The sequence below is a fragment of the Lepidothrix coronata genome, unplaced genomic scaffold (genome assembly GCF_001604755.1).
Source record: "Lepidothrix coronata isolate B3197 unplaced genomic scaffold, Lepidothrix_coronata-1.0 Scaffold8, whole genome shotgun sequence".
Taxonomy (NCBI): domain Eukaryota; kingdom Metazoa; phylum Chordata; class Aves; order Passeriformes; family Pipridae; genus Lepidothrix; species Lepidothrix coronata.
Genome location: NW_016690188.1, coordinates 5,398,414 through 5,418,252, shown reverse-complemented (window position 1 = coordinate 5,418,252; position 19,839 = coordinate 5,398,414). Strand labels below are relative to the sequence as shown.

The 19,839-nt window shown below is 40.8% G+C and overlaps 1 protein-coding gene across 5 annotated transcripts in view; it reads left to right on the top strand.

The window, feature by feature from the left end:
- Positions 1-19,839, top strand: part of WBP1L (WW domain binding protein 1-like) — a 58,540-nt gene that overhangs the window by 6,037 nt on the left and 32,664 nt on the right. The window contains exons 1-2 of one of the 5 annotated variants that reach the window (XM_017804038.1): positions 10,987-11,121; positions 12,566-12,700. The exons of 1 other annotated variant lie outside the window; for it this stretch is intronic. The gene's annotated coding sequence lies outside the window, so the exon portion shown is untranslated. Of the gene's footprint in view, positions 1-10,986; positions 11,122-12,565; positions 12,701-18,335; positions 18,492-19,839 lie in introns of those variants that run through there. 3 more of the 5 variants (XM_017804039.1, XM_017804041.1, XM_017804040.1) reach the window with 3 other exon arrangements.

The window sequence follows — 19,839 nt, the reverse complement described above, 5'->3', positions numbered from 1 at the left end:
CACCTGGCATCACCCAAGGCTGATCCAAAGAAAAGGATGTGAGAACTGGGTAGTGTAGGAGATTTAGATGCAGTTTTCTGACTGTTCCTTCTTCGCAAGCACTTTAATGCCAGCATATTTTAAACCAAATCCAACCACTCCCTCCAAGCACGGGAGGCTTGCTATCAAGTGATGGTTTGAGCATGGCAGAAATCCCCAGTGCATCAGGGGACAGAGCTTTTGCCATTTAAAATGCTGCTGGCCTCTTGCTGACAATGGGTGGCAGAGCTGTGTAGGTGGCTATGGCGAGCAGCTACCAGGACTGACAAACTGCAGGGTGCTGGGTTTAGAAAATAAGGGATAACAGGGACTTTTCTAATAGAGGATCAAGACGTTAGGATTGTGTCTGCAGTCATTAGGACTAGCAGAGGAAAGAATGAACCTCAAGAAAGGAAAGATCTGCCAGCAGTGAAGAAAAGGATTCTCCCTTCTTTAATCTTCTCTATTATTATGAGGTGGAAGTTTGTTACTTCTAGTGGTGATGTGGTTTTATGTCATCTCTGGTTTTGGTGTGCAAAGCAGAAATAGAAATTTCAGGGGCAGCTCAAGGGTTTGTTTTTTGTTTGGGTTTGGTTTTTTGTGTTTTGGTTTGGGGTTTTTTTGTTTGTTTTGTTCGTTTGTGGGGATTTATTTTTGAGATCTGGGAGGGAATATGGTCACAGCAAAAAACTAACCCTATCCTGGCTCTAATTCAGGCCGAGGGAGCTTGTCAAGATACTGATTTGCTAAATATACTGGAGTGGGACAGAGAGTGACTTGAGCAGGAAAAGGATTTTATCAATGAAAGAAGATAGTTCACAGAAGGAGGTGAGCTTTATGCAGTTATCAATGTCTGTCTCCCCATTAATTTTGAAGCTACTGGCCAACTTAAACCAAATTTGATAGCAAGAGACCTCAAAGATGCCTAAGATTTCACCAGAATTCCTGGAAAGAGGTAGGCATAGAGACAGTTTAAAAAAACCCAAACAAACAGGGACTCATCCTTGAGTGAGAAGCTACATTTGCAAGCTTATTAGCCCTGGAAAATCTGTAAGTTCGGTTGACTGACTTGATACATACCCTGGCTTCTTCCAAAGCCTCAGCTGGAGCTCACAGTTTCTGAGCCTGCAAAGTCAGTCAGCCTCGTGGAACAAACTGACTGGAGGTCAGCTTTATGGAGCTCCAGTAGTTACAGAGCTACTTTTGTTTGTCTTCTTGACTCCCACTGTCTGAACAGTAAATTGAAGGGGAAAGGCTTGATAAGCTGTAGAAACAGCTATGAAGAGTGTGTTTTTCCAGGAATCTCACCAGCCATCCTGAGCTTTCCCTGTGTAAAAGGTGTCAAGTGTTCCTTTGGAAGCAGGGAAGACACTTGCAGACTGTGCAGAGGTGTTTTTAATGAGTAGAACTGACTGACTCTTTTCTCTTGTGTCCCAGCACACAGATATGACCAGCAGGTCAAGTACTGTTGTCCACAAGAGACTTTTTTTTTTACTTATTATGGAACCAGAACTCATAATCACTACAGTCTGGGATAATGCTGTCAGTCAAATCAGGGGTGTGATTGTGGCAGCCACAAGAGAGTCCTGCTACAGAAAGAGTGCAAAATATGCAGAAGTCCTCTCCCTTGCCAAGTTCTGTATTCCTCAGTCTTTGTAATAAGACTTTTATTTGTTTATAATGTATCAGTGGTTGCTTGATTTTTTTTTTTTTAGAAACCTCTTTCTCTATGTGGGATCCTCTTTAAATCCCAGGTGGTGGAAGATTGCCAACAGGAACTGCATGTCTTCTCTGTCCAGATGAGGCCATTCTGTTGCATAAATTATCCACTGTGACAGCCATCCCACTGATTGTGGGCAGAAAATCCGTCCCACGGAGCCTGCTGTAAAAGCACCTTTTAGAGCTGAGCTAAACAAGAATTGGGAGTGACTGGTGTGGAATGAAAGGGTAAAATGGTGGCTGAGGTCAGACTGAGCCAGGAGGTAGAGGAAGGGCTGGAGGAGGTGATGGGCAGAGTATGGGGATGTTGCAAAGACTGAACAAAACCTTTGAAGAAGGCAGTGTCTTCAAGGCCAGGACACTGGGCTGACTTCATCACATCCTGCTCATCAATTGTAACTGTAAAATTTCCAAACTCCCCCCTCGTCCTGTGGGGGTAGGAAAGACTTTTCTTGAGATACGATCGGAAAGACCTTTATTCTGCTTGGAAAGCATGTAAGGAAGCTACCTGAATGCATGTGAAGGTCATGACTCATGTCTGGGTCTCCTGTGTGATGAATTCCCCCTTTTCTTACTGGTTGTCTCATTTGTTGGTCTGCAGAATGCTTTTCGAACAGTGAATGCTGAAGAGGAGGAGTGTTATGTCTGTATTGTGTTGTCTTCAAATTACCTTGTCCTTTTGACTTCTGTCTTTTTAGAAGATGCAAACTTCACAAACAGCTTGCATTTGACTCTCCAGTCTCCTGTGATCTGAACTTAGATAAAACAGGCTTGCAGACATCTGTCATTGCTGATTGTCTCCATTTACTGAGACTTATCACCTGGACTCCAACAGAGCCTGTCTTAAATCACCCTGTCAAAAATAAGAGCTCTTAAGTTATTTTCCTCTCCTTTTCCTAGCTGTATTCTCTTTGTCTCATTTTTTTGCTCCTTTTTCCTACCCATCTTACTAGGGAAGTTTTGCATCTCACATACTTGGTTATTAATATCACTCTCATGTTTGTGGCTCATTGTTTTTACTGAATTTCTTGCTTTCCTGCTCTGTCCTTGTATCTCTACTTTTCAGAGTCTGGGATCATACTAAACCAGTGGTTAGGCTGTGGGAACAAGAGTTGGGAGTTTTTTTCTCCTCAGACACATTTTGTGCTCTTAGGCCCATCCTTTGACTGCAAAGTCCAAGGATCATCCTGCTAAAGATGAATTCAGGAGGTCTGGAGTGATTGTTTTTTGTTCTGAAACTTGCAGTCTGCTTTCTGTAGATGGACCAGCTGAAGTAGTCCTCCTGTATTTTCAGCACGATATATATTTATTGAGAAGCATTGTGCCAGGAAAACTATAGATTAAGGGCCAGACAAATCTGGTTTTGCCTCGTTTCACCTTTGATGGCATGTAACTTCAGGCTGATATGAAATGTAAGGGCTTGCTGAATTCCTTAGGTGGATGAGTCTCAGCCTAATCTCCTTTTTTCACAGCCTTTAACAGAGCAGATAAACTTCGGGAAACAGAATGAGTGACACTGATGGTTTCTCATCTGTGTCATATTATCTAGCAGTGTGTACCCAAAACTCTTCTTGCTGTGATCCTACTCTAAAAGACTTCAGAAGCACAGAAAAAAGGATTAAATACATTTGGTGTGTCCTAATAAAAGAGGCCTAAATCTGCATATGCAAGCAGTGAACATTTTGGTTTGGCTTGAGAATGTAGAGGTATGCAGGGGAGGAAAACAGCACTAGATGAGATGTTCACCCTGTCTGGGTGGTGTGTGCCCCTTGCATCTTGATCTTCTGGAACCAAACAAATGGAAGGTGCATTTGTGTCCATGAAACTGTACCTTGCATGAGTGTAATCTGAAGGCTGGCTGAGCCGCTGCTGTTGTAGCTATTACACAGAAAAAGTTAATTGTTTGTTTATTTGTATCCTTGCTCTGAGAACGCTTACTCTCACTAGCTCTTCTCTCACACAGGCAGTGCCTGCCTGCCAACAGTTCTTCTGAAAGCACTTTCCTTCAGGACAGGGTGAAAGGTAAAACTTGTTTATGCTTTTAACTAGTGTCCCTAATTAGAGAAACAGGCTTTAGAAATACTTCTTTCATCTGGTTCAACCCATTAACATGTTCATTTACAGGTCTTGCACTGCTTCTGTGTTTGTCTTGCCCTATCCTTGCAGCAGACATCTTGCATATGCTACAGTGGTGAGGGCTCTTGGGGGTGAAGTGTCTTGGTAGTTTACTTAACCCAAAGGATTAGTGCAAAGATAAACAATGGGAAAATAGTTTTCAAAAGAAATTTCTTGGGTTTAGCTGTTGTTGGGATTTTTTAGGATGAATTTATAAATATTATTAAAAATTTTTTTTGAAAGCCACAGTGTACTCCCAAGTCCTTCCTTTGACACACAAGTATTTTTTACAAGAACTCTTCAGTTTTGATCCTGGCTTAACACATGATATTAAGAAAGGAATTTCACATTTCTCATCTAAAATGGGGATATGAAAATGGTGAATGTGAACTGTGGGTTTTTGTATCAAAATACTGGGGGATTGTGTAGTACAAGGTGTATAATTACTGTGTAATTTTCCTCTTCAGCTGGATGAGAGAATTCAGGGCTAAATTATTAATTGTTAACCAAGAAATGCCTGGTTTTCTTCTGCAAGGTTTTGGTCCAAAGGTTTTCAATGCCCTCAAGTACTATGGTCAAACTTTACCTAATTGTTTTATTGTTCTTGGCTTCTTCTGTACTTGAGTGGAGACTATTCTTCTATTTGTCTGGAAAGCATTAGTGTAAATAATCAACATGTGAAGACACGGGAGGATCAAGCTTTTGTGCCCCTCACAAATTACATGTGCTGTGTTTACTGCATAGAAAACAATTACTTCAAGTGAAAGCCTTTCCTTCTTTGCAGCTCAATTAATTGGTTCTGTAGCAAAGTCAAGACATTAAATTTCTTGTATATTATTTCCCCTTGGAGACAACAGCACACAGAGATGCAGACTTGGGACCAATCAGCAGGTTCAGTGAGCAGAGCAGTGGGAGGAGAACAAGCTGGCTGAAATGCAAACACACAGTCTGAAAAGGGAGTGCAGAACCCAAACTGGCAGCGCAAACTGGTTTTATAGCTGCATTTTGGCTTCTTGATGCTTAATACAGGGTAGTCTCTTTTCTAAACCTTTGAACTGTGTACCAAAATCTTCAGATGGCCATGAACTGCGAGAGCCTGCTGTGCATACCTAGGAGAGTAAAAGGGAGAGGGAGCCCAGAGCAGGTTGCCAGCAGGTTTTGTCCATTGTGGGATGCTGTTGGTCTGGGCAGCAGAGTGAGTGACTTCCAATTGCCCCTGAGATGTGGACGTCAGCACACGAGCTTGCCTTGCTTTCTTTGGCAGCAAGGAGTTTGACTGCCCAGCAACCCAGCTGCTGAGAAGGCTCAGACATTTGTTTTAAGTTCCTTACAGGATGAGATACCCAACCTTTCTGCAATGAGTAAGATCATCTGATGTATCTGTGGAGGATATTTTACATTTGCACACTGAGAAGACATCCTTCATTTCCAAACAAGCATTTTACTGTTCTACATTTTTACTCTTTTAGTATTTTGCTATTTTACATTTCACCTTTCATTTAGGTGATGGAATGAACCTTCTAGTTTGACTTTTCTAGTTCTTTAGTGCTAACCTGTCTTCTCCCCAAGGGTTTGGGCTTTCCATGGAGCAGAAGCCTTTCAGATAATCCTCATGCCCTTCTGCAAAGAGAGAGCAGGGTATTTCTGGGTGGGTGGTGGGTGTTCTTGAATTTGTTGCTCTCTTTAAAGTGAGAGCTTGCTCAGTTTGTGTCAATAACACCTTTGATCCTCTTATGTAAATGAATACTGGGTGTCCTGCAGTAAAGATCTCTTTAAAATGCCTTGCAATGTTATGCTGCTGAATGATGGTTAATATAAGTTCATAAAACCACACTGGACTGGAGACTATGAAGTTTCCCAAGTACAGTTCTCCATATTGTATTCTGCAGCACACATGATTTATTCTCAGCTGATTGACCTCATGTAGACTTGTGCCTGTGTAAGTAACAGCTGAGATCAGTGGTCTGAGCACTAATCTGCAAGTTGCAGACAGTAGGTTATTATTTAGTGAGAATGCTCCACAAGTTTCTTGCTGTAGCATTTTCATTCAAAAGGTCACTTCCGTGAGTTCGTGCACAGCTGAATTTAATGTTCTTTCTCAGCAAGGCAGGCCACACTGGAGAGTGCATAATTATAATAAATACAACTTTGTTCTCAGCTGAAAAATCCATCTGAAATAAATTTTTCCAGCCCTTCCAAGAAACGCTTTTAGTAAGATAAATAAAAGCAATTCTTGCCGATTTCACATTCATTCAGCAGGAATGTTGGTGGGTGTAGGGTGCCTCCACTTAAGCCACTCATCACAGTGCCTTCTGGGCTCAGTCAACTTGTATATTCAATAGCTGGCTAAGGGTTGCATTTGTAAATTGGGTTTCTCGCAAACCAATTAAACCCAAGTTCATTATTTCTTACTTGGTTTGAATCCTGGTTATTATTTTGAGTAAAATTGTTCTTAACAGCAAGTACAGAGAGTTCAGTTAGACAGACAAACTTTAAACAATGCTTTGATAGGTGCCTCTGTTTTTAGGGATGTGCATGTATTTATACAAACTTTTGTGGCTTATTTTTTTCTGTTTGGCACTTCTGTGTAGTCGAAGTAGATTTGCTTTCTTCTGTGTTCTGTTTCGCAACACTGGAAATACTGAAAAAGTCTCGGCCTAAATATGGGAGGAAAGCTAGGAGTTGTTGTTTACTCCCATAACTTCTAACCAAGGACTTAAACAAAAAAACAAAACAAAAAAACCCCAACCAAACAAAAAAAAACTCTTTGCTTTCATTTTTCAAGAGACTGAACAGACTGTAAAATGTCCCATCTTCCCTTTCTTTTATTTTTTTGTCCAGTCATAGCAAAGAGGCTCTGCTATTGTTCAGGATACTGCTGCTGGTGGAAGCTGAATTTTTGCATAGTTTTTCTGGGTTCGTGTGCAGGTCTGGTTACCTTTGAGGTTTCAGAGGGGCTCTACAGGGTGATCCTTGAGTGTCCTTACGCTTTCCTTGTAGAGACTCTAGATGAGCAGTTTCCAGACTTCTCCACTCAAACCTACGGCAACCTTTGGTTTGGGAGCTGCCTAGTTCCAAATTCTTCCTCATATTGTATGGTTGGTTGTTGCTGCAAGGTCACTCTTCCTCAGGGCTCTGCTGGGATCTGTGAGACTGCAAGGGAGAAAAGACTCACATGGCAGTGTCAATGGTAAATGAAAGACCATGCAGTCCTTCTGCTCTTGCCATGAATTTGGACAGCCCTGTGCTGTACTGCTTTGGCATGAAGAACTGCATGTAAGCTGTGGTACCTGGTACCTCTCTTGTCCTGTTTTCACTATGGGGAGAGGGAGGCATGGAGGCCTTTCTAAAAGGAAAGAAGAGCCTGATGTCTAGGAAAGAAGAGACTGTTGACTGGGAAAGAGAAAGCAGAGAGAGCTGACTGAAATCTGAGCACTCTGACTTCATTAAATGGAAGTGATAGTCCTGGGCCCCAGTAGAAGGGGTGGAAACTTACTTTTACTTCCATTCAGCCTCCATATGCTATGTTAGATATTCATCTCTCAAAGACTTGATATCTCTTCAAGCCCCAGTGGGTTTCCATCCACACCAGAGAATGATCAAAGGGGGAATATGCTTTCTGTACTAGACTGGACTTGTGCCTTATGGTCATATTCATATGTTCAGGAGCAGATTTAATCAGCACTTAGATCATGATGGTCTGCCTTTTTTTCTCAAGGTATTCTTTTCTCTCCTTGCTTGTCTACTTTGTTCCTGCTACCGCCTTCCTTTTCCTGATTCAAGTCTTTGTGTTCTCTTTATTTTATCTGTTGATGTGATCAGGATTTGAATACTTGGTACTTGCTAATGAAGCTTGCTTGGCAGTGAGAAGGTTGGGGAAGCTCACTTAAACTAATTGTTGTTTTAGGAACTCTCTAGGCACCCTGACCTTACATGCAGACATGGTTTATTTTAGAAAGATTGTCTTAAGTTAGAAAATCAGCTCTTGTCCAAAAATGAAAACACACATCAATCAAAACCTGAATTTCATGTGGGTTGTGTAAACATGTAATTTGGGTTAGGTCTGGGCATTGGAAAATATGCGATGCTGTTGTCCAGGAAATTACAGTGCAAGAAACGTGGGGAACTTCAGAAAGTCACATTAACTGTCTCCTTGGGGAAGTGCCTCAGAAATCCTGACCTCTGCATTTCTGCCATGTGCATGACGCTAGTGGAGACGGTCACTTGAGCAGTTGCAACATTCTTGTATATATGTGTTTGCATGACATTGTGAACTGTGGAAAGAAAAATGCTGTGCTTCCCAAATCGCTTCCCACAGACTCTCCCTCTGCCCCTGCACATGAGCAGTCGCTTTGATCGTCAAAGCATTGTCTGCTTCAATCCATGTCACATTTCCTATGGTCAAATCACAGAAACTTTTTTCTAGGAGTCCATGTCCTTGAATTTCTAGGGGTGACTGTGGTGTTCTCTGGCACCTCCACTCTTTGCCAAGCCACCTTGCAGTGACAGCGTGTAAGGTTTTAGGCTGACACAGATATCCCGTTCCCATCCCGATCCTCTGAAGGTTTCCTGTGCAAGTCGTTAGTCTTACTCTCCTCTTTATCAGCCCTGACGAAAGTTGTTTTTTAAATGTTGCTCAATGTTTTCTACGTGATCTTGGTATGATTGCTAATTCTTTCAACGCCTTGTTTTGTTTTAAAGTTTCTAATCCCATTTTCTATGACTAAGTTGAGTTGCGTGGTTTCCCCAGCAAGGATTAGGGTTTACTGCTGTAGGTACGTCATCCTGCCTTTGAAGCTGGTTGCTCATGCTTTCCTTGGCAAGCTCTGGCAGATGTGCTTAGGAACAACAGAGATTGTATCTTTTTGAAGCTGCAGAAGGGTTAATTGGAAGCATTTTTATGAAACCAGGTTGCTTATCCTTACAGGCAGAAGATTTATCACCTGCCTTTGTAATTTATATTACATTTTTCTTTCCTTTCGTGAAGCTATTTTAATGTTACATGTGATATTGTAAAAATTAACCATGATAAGCAATTCTTGGCAAGTCCTAAGTTGCACTCCTCTTAGATGCCAACTGGAGAACGTGACTGTCTTCACGTGGATGGCATAACATTTTTGGCTGGTATGTTTGGGGTGGTTGAATGAGTGTAGGGCAGCTGAAGTACATCTGTAGTTCCAAAACAAACCCAGCAAAAGGACTTCCATCCCCCAGCAGGCACATAGCTGTTTGTATGAACGCTTCTTCTCAAGAGCCCTTTTGTAGGATTGGTCACACTTGTGGTTGAATTTGCTTATATGATGGGGAGAGGGGCTGATGACTATTCAGGGGAGTATTATTTTTAATCAGAGAAATTATAGGTATTGGTATTGATCAGGAGATTTCTTTGTGTGGAGACTCTCCAATGAAATGGAGCACCTGCATATGTGCAGTACTTCTTGAAATATGTTAAACAGGATCTGCCCTCTGCTGGGAATTGTTAACTGTGCTTTTGGCTCTGCCTGCCTCGCTGGCAGATGTACCATTGTGAAATTTTTACAACCAAATAAAATATTAGAGGATGCTTCACTTCAAGAGGAAACTTGATAGCTGCTTTCAGCTGATGCCTATCTGAAACCAGGTAAAAAACATGTGCTTGCCTCATTGGGACCTGCACCTACCTCCACAGCCATAGCACTGGGATATTGATGGAAGGCTCCTGCATTGCAAAGAGCCTGAATAGTTCTGGAAGGGTAAATGTTATGTTGCCAGGTTTTGCATATTTGGTGTGATGCAGTTGAACAGATCGTGAAAATCTTAGTTTTTAATACATTGACTGAAAGTGGAACTATTTGTGCATTTCTATACAAAATGTGTCATGATTTTTTGTAAATTTCTAAAGCCATGAGGGAGACTCTTGGGGCTTGCTGTGTTTACCCCGTCTAGTCGTGAATGCTGAGCCTTGCAAGTACTGGCTTTTGGTACAAACTTGTGTGTTGTGTACTTGTAATAGAAGGATCTTCTAAAAACTCACAGGAATCAGGTGACTGTTATCTGTATTTTCTTGCTTGTTAAAACTGCACAAATCTAGAATCTTTTATTTCTGAAGATTTCATTTATCTAACTTTTTTTTCTTCCTAAGGAAGTATCGTCTCTTGGGATTTAAGTATTTGCTGATGCAAATCTCTGTGATCACAGATAGTTAAAGAACTACTGAGGGTCACATGATTAGGTCACCAGTTCAAATCTAGTCCAAAGTGGTAATGGACATTTTTATACACCAAACGCCTTTCATCAGGATTTATGTTTAGTTGCTTAAACTAAAGCTGGAGCATTTCCTATTCAGAATTATGGTTCAAGTGGAAAATAAAAGACTAGAAGCAGTATTTTCTATAGCAGAAAATCCCATTTCACTTGTGTTGGTATCTGTACATGCTTGTAAGCACACGTGGTGCTTTAGAAGGAGTAAAGGTTGCAGAGGAGTTGATGCATTTAGTCCAGTCTGGTACTTTTAATGTGCTTTCCTATGACTTTTAAATTGCAAGAGCCTTTGAAGAAAGTATAGGAGGACACAGACTTTGAAGGCAAAGAGATTATGAAATTGGAAATGCAATGGGAGAGTGTTTTGAATGGCAACTGAAACCCTTTTGGACCAAGTACTTCTGAAATCCTTCCAGGCAGCTGCTCTTCTAAATAATGATACTTGGTTGACTGGTGGGGGTTTTTTTGTTTTTTTTTCCTTTCTTTCTTGTTTCTTCTAACATTCACATCAGAATCTTTGCTTCACTGCTAAATCTGACCTTTAAACTCAGGTTTCTGGTCAAGAAATGTGGACTTCAGTATAGTACTTGTCATCTAGTCACCTACTACTTGCAAAAAGGTTTTGGACTGTACATTCTCCAGTCTACAGAGAGCTGGAAATGGTTCAGCTCAGCCTCACGGGCTTTTGCACCTTCACAGTTCCTCCTTGTTGATTTTTTTTATTCTAAAGTTGGGAAATCCTTGCAATCTCTTTGAGATCTGTTGGGATATGGAAAGCCTTGCAAATCCCTGCAGTCAGGGGTTGACCTCTTGTGTGCTGGGATCTGCCTGCAACCGCCTCTTACTTTCAACCTTTTCCTGAATGTTTCCTGAGCGCTCTCTGGCTTGTTTCAGGGACCAGCTTGGCAGCGTTATCAGGAATCAATAGCTGGAGTCCTTCAGGAAAGAAGTTGAAGATGCTGAAGTATGAATTCTGGTGTCCTGGTTGTTAGAATCTGTTAGCAGAGACGTCAAGATGTGTGAAAGCCGGTACCAAGTGTTCTTTTCTTTGTGCTCCTGAGTTGAGAAATTAGGATCTGAGTTGGCTTCCCTATCCCAGAGGCTGTTGTAGAGCTTCCCATGCATCTCATGCTGTGGGAGATCACTGGTGACTTTTGTCAGTATTTTGAGGTGCAAAAAGTGGATTATGAGGTGTGGAGACATGGAAATTAGATATGTAGTGTAATGAAAAAAAATATTGCCCGTAAAACTTGTGTTATCACTGTGACACTTAGTGATGTGGATTCTAGTCCTGTGGGTCTTAAAAGTATGTTTTCATATGTATATACTCTTTACAGAGTCTTTGGTCATGTGGAGGTCTGAGTTTTTGGCCCTTTGGGAGAAATTATGAGATTATTCATTTTCAATCCTGATGCCATTTATTTGCCAGTTATCTCAGAGACTCTTGGCAATATATTTATGACTTCCTACTTAAAATATTCTGTTACAATCAACTATATCAGAAGTGTTGAGCACATAGTTTTGCCTTTCTTTTGATGCTGATTTACTTTATAAAGGCACTATTGAAGTTCTATCTTAGCAAAGGAATACCACCCAGTAAACAATTTCTGCCTGTATTTTGTTTGATTGCTTTTGGGTTTGTAACTGATTTCAGCCAGAACCAATGCATGGCTAGGAATCTTTCTAAATTATTCTCCAACTTTTTGCTGGAGACTAAAAGAGGAAAGTTACTGAAGTAGATTGGCAAGTTGCAGGGGGAAATTTAAATCTGGTGTTTACTTACTATAGTTAACAATGAAATCTTCCTTTACAGAAAATTATTAGAGTGAATTATGCTTTCAGTCTCCTTGTTATTGTGGAAGAGTAAAAGAGAACACAGTTGTCTTGATTTTTTTAATTTATTTTTAATATAGATATTTGATGTAGGTCAGGGTAAATAAAAGGAAGGTGCTTCTTTTTACTGACAGTTCTCCAAAGATTGGCCCTAAAAATATGGTCATCATCAACAATTACTAGTTTTCACAAACAGGATGACCTTGTATTGGTTTTCACTTATTACATGCAAATAACTAAATCATGGAATGTCCATTTCTGAAACCTGTGATCTTTTAAGAATTCTGATAGTTGTCAATACATATACAAACATTAATACATTGAACTGGCATGAAAAATGTCAAATGAAAAATCAAACGTTAAATCTTTTGCATAGTGTGAAGTAAGAGGTGTTATCTATAAACATTAATTACTTACTCCATTTTGGATATAGTAAATTCTGTTATTCTGCTGGTGGAAAAGGAAAGACTAGAAAACAGTGACTTTGCCAAACATGAAGCCTTGGTATAGTTTGAGAATGGACCACTAGTTATTTTGAGTCCCAGTTCTGTGTTGTATAGAGGCCATAACTTGTCTTGAAAAAAAAAACCAAACAACTGGCTAATGTTAAAAAATCTGTTATCTGTCTTTTTGAAAATAGATGAAATAGATTGCAGAAGAACATATTTGTCAACAGGAAGTAACCATAAACTTAGGAGGAGTGCAGGCGTCGAGCACGGCTGAACAAGACTGCAAAGAATAAAGACAGAACCTCTTTCCCCTCGCTTTTCAGGCTGTAAGTAGGACCAGAGAACACCTTCCTTCATGAGGGTGGAGCAGGCTTTTCCATCCCCTTTGGTGTGTGTGCCGTGTCTTCATGTAAGTCTTGGCTCTTGTGACACAGCATGGAGTGAAGCTGCAGGCTGTCACCCACAGCTCCTCCGCTCCTGGTGACAAAGGAGTACTTAGATACTAGGAGGATTTGATGTAGGTCAAATCAAACATGAGAATTTCAAGGTGTCCCTGTGCAGCTTTTTGTCATGCTGCCAGATGTGCTTTATTGAACTGTTGCTTGTAAGAAACAACCTTTTGTAATTGCATTGATCAAGATAGTACCCTGGGTGTGTTCCTCATCCAAGGGGAAAAGTGAGGTCAGTAGGAATGAATGCTGTGCTGCAGCTTAGACTGGAAAAGAGATACTACAGTGTTCTGGGAAGGATAAGTCTGACTTTGGCTTTGTGGCATTCAATCTAATGTGGCAATCTTAATGCTGTATGGCAGGTGACTTTCTTGTCTTCCCTGTTGGGCTGCCCTACTTGTTCAGGTGATGGCTAGCTCTGTACTTTGTCCTCTGCTTTCTCCTCTGGCAGGCAGTCCTTTCTGTTGTCCTGGTACATGTGCTTCAGCCTTGCCTGCTTGTCTCCTTTTCGCTCAGAATTACCTGCTGTGTTGCTCCTTGTAGGTGCTTCAGAAAGCTGGAGGCCTGGTTTTAAGTCACCTCCACAAGCTTTTTGGATGTGATGCATAGCATGGGGAGCCATTTGGATGTTGGGCTTTCAGACATTTGGATATTGTAGTGGGAATGAAGGCAACCAGGAAAGCAGCAGACAGGAAAATCCTTCTGTCTGCTGCAATCTGCCAGTAGCCCTGGAAGAATAAAACTGAGATGTTCTCTTAAGTCTTCCACTTTTCAGGTTAGGTCTGTTTGTTTGTTTAATGAGTGAAGAATATTTCCTGTCTCAAACATGTGCAGAAGTGGGATGGCTACATATATGGCTCTCAAAAACTCAGAAAAGCTAATGTTGGCATGTTTAGCATTTTGTACATATTCTATACTGACACAGTGATGGTCCTTGTAAATTGATGGCAAAACATACAGTCTTTTTTTTTTTCCTATGCTTTTCTCCACAGTTTAACTCTTTTTGGGAGGTTTATCTCTGATCAAAGGATATTAACAAAATCTTTATCTTCTTGGCTTTACAAATTTGGCTTAAAAATTCTCTACTTCAAACTTGGCAAACATAGCCTTGGTATGCAAACAGTGGGGATGGGATAGGGGAAATTACTTGGCTGTTGAAAAACTACATATGGGAAAGTCACATGGAGCTTTCAGTGTTTTATTTATAATTCTGCAAAGGCCACTTCTAATTTGAAAAATAGAAGAGACCAAATAGTGGCTTCTGGAAAGCAAACAGCTAGATTTTTCCATTAGTATTTTTAACACAAATATTAACTTCACAGATTGTAACACTCTTTCCTCCTTAAATACTCTTTTTTAGCCTTCAGGATGTATAACTGGGTAAACTAACGTTGTGAAGAAAACAGTAATTCCTACACAGCATCTGGCTTTTTAAATTCTAATTGTGAAGCCATAAGAGATGTTTTGTTTTCATTTAGCAACTATATATTGAGTTTCCAGAAAGGAAACTCCATTTGTAATAAGTGTACCCAGTGGGAACCATATGCTTTTCACGTTTGTCTTTTATTGGAGGATTAGAGCATTTATTTCAAAATCTCTTTTCCAGAAGAATGCCATTTTTAACATTACCATTAAGTAATGTTTAACTAAGAACTGAAGCTGGATTTTCAGATTTGGCTGTATATGTGAACAGACATTCCCAAACACAAGTCCTTGGAATGATTTTACTACTTAATAATGCAACCATGAGTTTTATGTCAGCTTGATTCTGAGCAGTGTTTTGCTGATACCAGTCTAAGATAACTATATTATGTGAAATTGCTTGAACAAAGCTAAAAGAGCAATAAAAGTCATCTGCCCAAGAGGCTCTAGCATTCTCCCTCTGCTCAAATTGCTGAATATGACTAAGTCTCTGCAGAATGGCATCTAAGGTTACATTTGGAGTCATTAGGTTATAAACAGTCCACAAAATGTTTTACATACTTCATGTTAATATTCCTCTGAAGATCAAGATTCCCTGGGGAGAAATAAGAATATGGACTAAAAACATTCTCAGTCTTGAGGTTTATCCATGGCTTCCTAGATCACTGAAGATCAACTGTCTCATGAAGAAATTATTGCTAAACAAATTTGGTGCTGTTCTCAGAGTGTTTTTATGGGGGGGGGGAAATATACGTGGTAGTGCCCTTTCTTTTAGCTGTCAGATTTTCATATTTTTGCTGACTGGCTGGGTTGTAGATTACATTTGAAAATCTTTCTGACTCTAATTTGGTAAGTTTATATGAACCTTCGTGTTCAAGAATGCTTTTGAGTCCCAGGCCATGTTGGGAAAAACCATGGTAGAAATGTTCAGATCTTGACAGAATGTCTGAATCTGTGCTGTTGAATAGAGAGAGGAGTTCTTTAACTTCTGTTAATTCTTAGTAAGTCTTATGGCAATATAGAGGGGAGTTCTTGACCTTTCTTGAAGATGCCCCACCATGTTTTTCTTTTTGCCAAGAATAAAAATGTGTCTACTGTGAAAAAGTGGCTGTTTAGTCCTATACACAATCGAAGTAAAACTGGATCTGGGGGTGGAGGGCTCTGTTGTTCTTGGGAAAATGGTCTTGTCTTTTGTTCTGGCATTAGCATTTACTGCCGATACTGAATGCTTGCCATCTGCAGTGGTACAGCAGCAGCCTGTGTGCCTGTGCTCCTTGCTTGTGTGGTCAACTGACCTAGAGCAACACTCTGAAATAAAACAAAACCTCCAGACCACCAGCTTGTCCTTCAGAAACTAATCTTATTTCAGATTCCACTGTTACTTTGTGAAATATTGGGATTTATAGACCTGGCAGGATGACTGTGGCAGAGCTACCACATTACTGCAAGTTCTGGGCTCTCAGTCAAACCCGTGACTTATGTGGCATTTCTCATACCTAAGGGTGCAACTCACAAGGGATATCCTTGGCATCTGTGTGCATCAAAATTTCTTACAGGTTGTCTAAATGAGAGGCAAAAAGTGGAAGGCCTGAATGGGAATCTGTTGAGAGCTACTGTGAGCGGCAGACACTCGTGAGCTACTTGCAGTTTATAAACTGTAGGAACCACTGGTGCATCTTTCTGCTCTTGGGGAGTTTAGGAAGGAGCATTTTCCACGAGTGTATTGAGGTTTTGGAGGTCTGGCTGTCCCTGGGGTAGTTTGAAAGCTGCTGCAGACAATTTGACAGCAGTGCCTCACACTAATGAGGAAGCAGCAGGGTTGCGCTTCCTCGAGCCTGCCTTGAAAGGAGAAGTACAGAGGCTCAGCTGTGCAGAGCTACACGACTGCAGAGCATAATAATAGCTCAAAGACTTTTCTCTAACTGCACAGCTCAGGCATACACTAGTTGCATGTTAGAGAATTAAACCTTGTCCAGTGTGCTTTGTCTGGCAGCAAAACCAGTTGATTCATCTCTGTTACGGATCTGTTTCCAACCTGAATCCTTCAGGCATCTCTGAGGATCTCTCTTGGTGCATGGTGGACACACTAAATGCCACTGGTTCTGTAATAGGGTTTTACATTTACAAAAGATTGCTTTAGCTGATTTTGCTTTGCTTTGCATTTCCCAAGAATTTTAGGACATTTTTGACAGTCACTTGCTTTTCCTTATGGCAACTTCAACTCAGTGTGAGCTCAGACTGCAATAAACAGTCCACTGTGTGCTGACACTAAAAGATAAAGCCATGCCGTCAGTGTATGCTGAATCCTCTCCACAAATGGGGTATATGTGTTAAAAATTCTTAACATTTTTCTTTCTCATGGCAGACCTGAATTTTAAAGGGATCCTGAAATTTATTACTATCTTCATTATTTTTTTGCTGATCTTAAAACCATCTACTAAATTCAGTCATCTAAAACTGAAGGGACAGTAAAGATTTTACTGTTTGTATAATTCACCTTTGGTTTAAAAAATGTATTGCAGCTAGCAAGGAACACACAAAGGCTTGGGAAAAGGTTTTGCAAACAGTGTTGATATAAAATAAAAAGAAGAAAAAAGTTTTGATCTAAAATCTAAGGAGGGAAGTGAGTGAACAGTAACTCAGTAACTGATATAGACTGAAAGGGTTTGCTGTTGTTTTGGTTCTGGAGGGGAAAAAAACAAACAAAGTGCACAAACTTCTGCTTATAAATCTACACACATTAAAATAAATGCTAAATGGAAAGGGGTCAGGTTAAAGGAAAAATAGTAAGAAAAAGTTAGAAACTAGTGAAGCGCTTCAGTCTCTAGTAAAGTATTTATTAGTATTTAAAGATTTATTCTCTAGAATAAATCCCTGAAAGTTTTATAAGCATCTCTAAGGCAATAGGAAATGAGCAGTGTGGATTTATCAGGAACAACCTCAGGGTGGGGGTGGGGGTGAGTGGGGTGGGCTGATGAATTAATTTGGTTAATTCAGTGAATGTTTTACAGCCCTGCCTGAGTGAGGCAGCACGTTGGTTATGGGATGCTGAGTAGGGATCTGTGTTCAGGATCAAATAGTAATAGGATGGATCCGTTAAGTCATGAATATATGCTAAGGAATAGTCTGTGGTGGTGACTGGGATCCTGGAGGGGTTTGTTTTGCCTCTGTGCCAACAGCTTGGGAGACAAAGAGAAAGCACTTGAGATGCAGATGGAGGGTTGTCTGTGTTTTTTAAGACAGAACAACTTGAAGAAATAGCCCGAAGCCTATTTTACTTTTCCTGAGGGAAAAATGCAGAGTACTTAGTGGTTGGAAAATGTCAAATAGCCTGGGATTTTGGATCAAAAATTGGGTGCAGTTCTTTCAGGAAAAAAATCCCACCAAATCTTTAGTGATGTAGTAACAAAAGTGTCCTATACAGTTATTTTGTAATACTCCATGGTAGTAAGTGGTGTGCACCATTTTGGATCTCACATTTTAAGATGAGTTTAAGTTTCAGACTGAGAACACCAGTAAAACCATGATTTAATACTTGTAGTCTAGGAAAAAGACCTCATTTGTCTTCTAAAAGCAGCTTATAGAGGAATGGAACAATTTTCCAGGTGAGCTAAGTTAAGAAGCTCACTATGATCAGTTGTCTTGTTTTCGGTGGAGAAGAAGAAATTACTGCCTTATTTTGCACTAAGACCTGAGTTAATATTAATGGGGAAAAAAATCCTAATTTTTAAAGGGCATCGAGCACAGGAGCATGTGGCCTGTTGAGGCAGTGGGGACACCAGTGATTTCAGTCATCTTAAGAGTAGGTTAGAGAAATGTTGATGCTGTGGGTGCAGTGAATCATTCCCAGAGCAGTTTGACAGCCTGGTGCCTCTGGGTTTGCATCTTTCATTTTCAAACAGCCCTGACTTTTGAAGCCTGTATTAAGGAACAAGTGCTGAAAGGGGGACAGTCTGATGACCAGTCTATAATTAAATCCGTAATTAAATCCTGCTCAACAAATGTTGCTGTCTGTCCCTAAGTTCCTTATGTATTTTTACCTGGAAGATTTCTCTTTCAATGGTCTGATGACTTTACAAGGTGCAGATTGGGTCTCTTAAATTAAATTGGTGGGCAGTTTTCTCACTTGTTTCCAGGAAAGGAGGGTTGGTCCTTGTTTTCCAAAGGAGATGTTCAGAATTCCCACTCCCCAAACTACATCCTTCAGGGGAAAAATATTACCGTAGAAGCCTGCGATGTGTCAGAAGTGAGTATTTCTAAAAACAGAAAATATTTCCTTACTTTAGAGTTTCTTCATTCAACAGTCACCCACAAGTCTTTGAGCTTCCTGAGTGCTGAGGATGTGCACCTTTTGAAGAAGAAAGTGCACTGGCTTTTGACAGTTTGGGGGTTTGGGGTGATTTTCTATTTTTTTTTCTTTTAATTTATTGTTTTACTGTAGTCCTGCTAATTAGCACCAATTAATTTCCTGTAAAAAGGTAGGATGTCAATGAAGTTTTGATTTGTTTATACAGATGCATATGAACTATTTGGTTTATGCTATAGGAGAATTCAAAAGAAAGCAATGGTTGCCAGAAATAAGAGGTCACTGGTTTTGTGATCTAGAGCAGGCGCACGTCTGGGAGCCAGACTTGAGCAAGGAGAAGGCGAGTGCTTGGCCTTCTCTCCTTCCTGCAGCCTGCAACCTTGCTGCAGAGAAACGTGTGAAAGAGGTAAAGCCATGTGGGTCACCCTGTCCTCCTTCAGCCCTGCACAGCCAGGGGAGTGTTTGCTTTATCTGCCAGTGGAATAACAAGCACTAATGGAAATTTTAGCAGTTGGGATAAGATAATACCCATAAAGGCAGGCTACGGTTATCAGCATTTCTTCCCAAAATAAAACTGAATTAAGTTTTTAATGACTGGGCACTGTATGAAATAATCATGCTTATGCATGCAAGGGGAGCACACGTTATGCATATACCTAAGGGAAAAATCCTACAGATACCAGGAAGGTAGGGGAGCGAGACCACGGGGTGTTGGAGGTATCTGCCCTTGAGAGGGCAAAGCCGCCTGGCCTGCAGGTATGTCCCTGAAACTTAGAAACTGGCTGTGATTCGAGGTGCCACCAGTGCTTTTAATGCTTAAGCAAAGTGCAAACTGCGTAATGCCAGAGCCAATGCTGAAACACGACACTCGGACATCCCTTCCTCCCAGCTGCCTGTTCCTTACATAACCGGGGGCTCTCCCAGGGCAGCCTCCAGATGAGCCCAACGGGAAGTATTTGGGTAACTGGTGGCAGTTCTGCAAGGCATAAAAGGAATAACAATTAGTTGTATTCCAAGTCCAATGGTTGTAATATCTCAAACAACCTTCAGGCAGGTATCCACATTTTATGGTTAGGGAAAATAGCTGCCGAGAGCGAAAATGCAGCAGGGTGATGGAGCTGGTGATGGGAGGCATTGCATTTTTTGCCCTGTATGCTTGGATCAAACCAACTTCATCTGTACCTGGAAACCTGTGTTTGTGAGCTCTGGTTTATGTAGATAATGCTTTTCTGGGGGCCCTTCTGTTTGAGGCAGTCTCAAAACCTCTCTCCTCCGGCTGGCAGAGCAG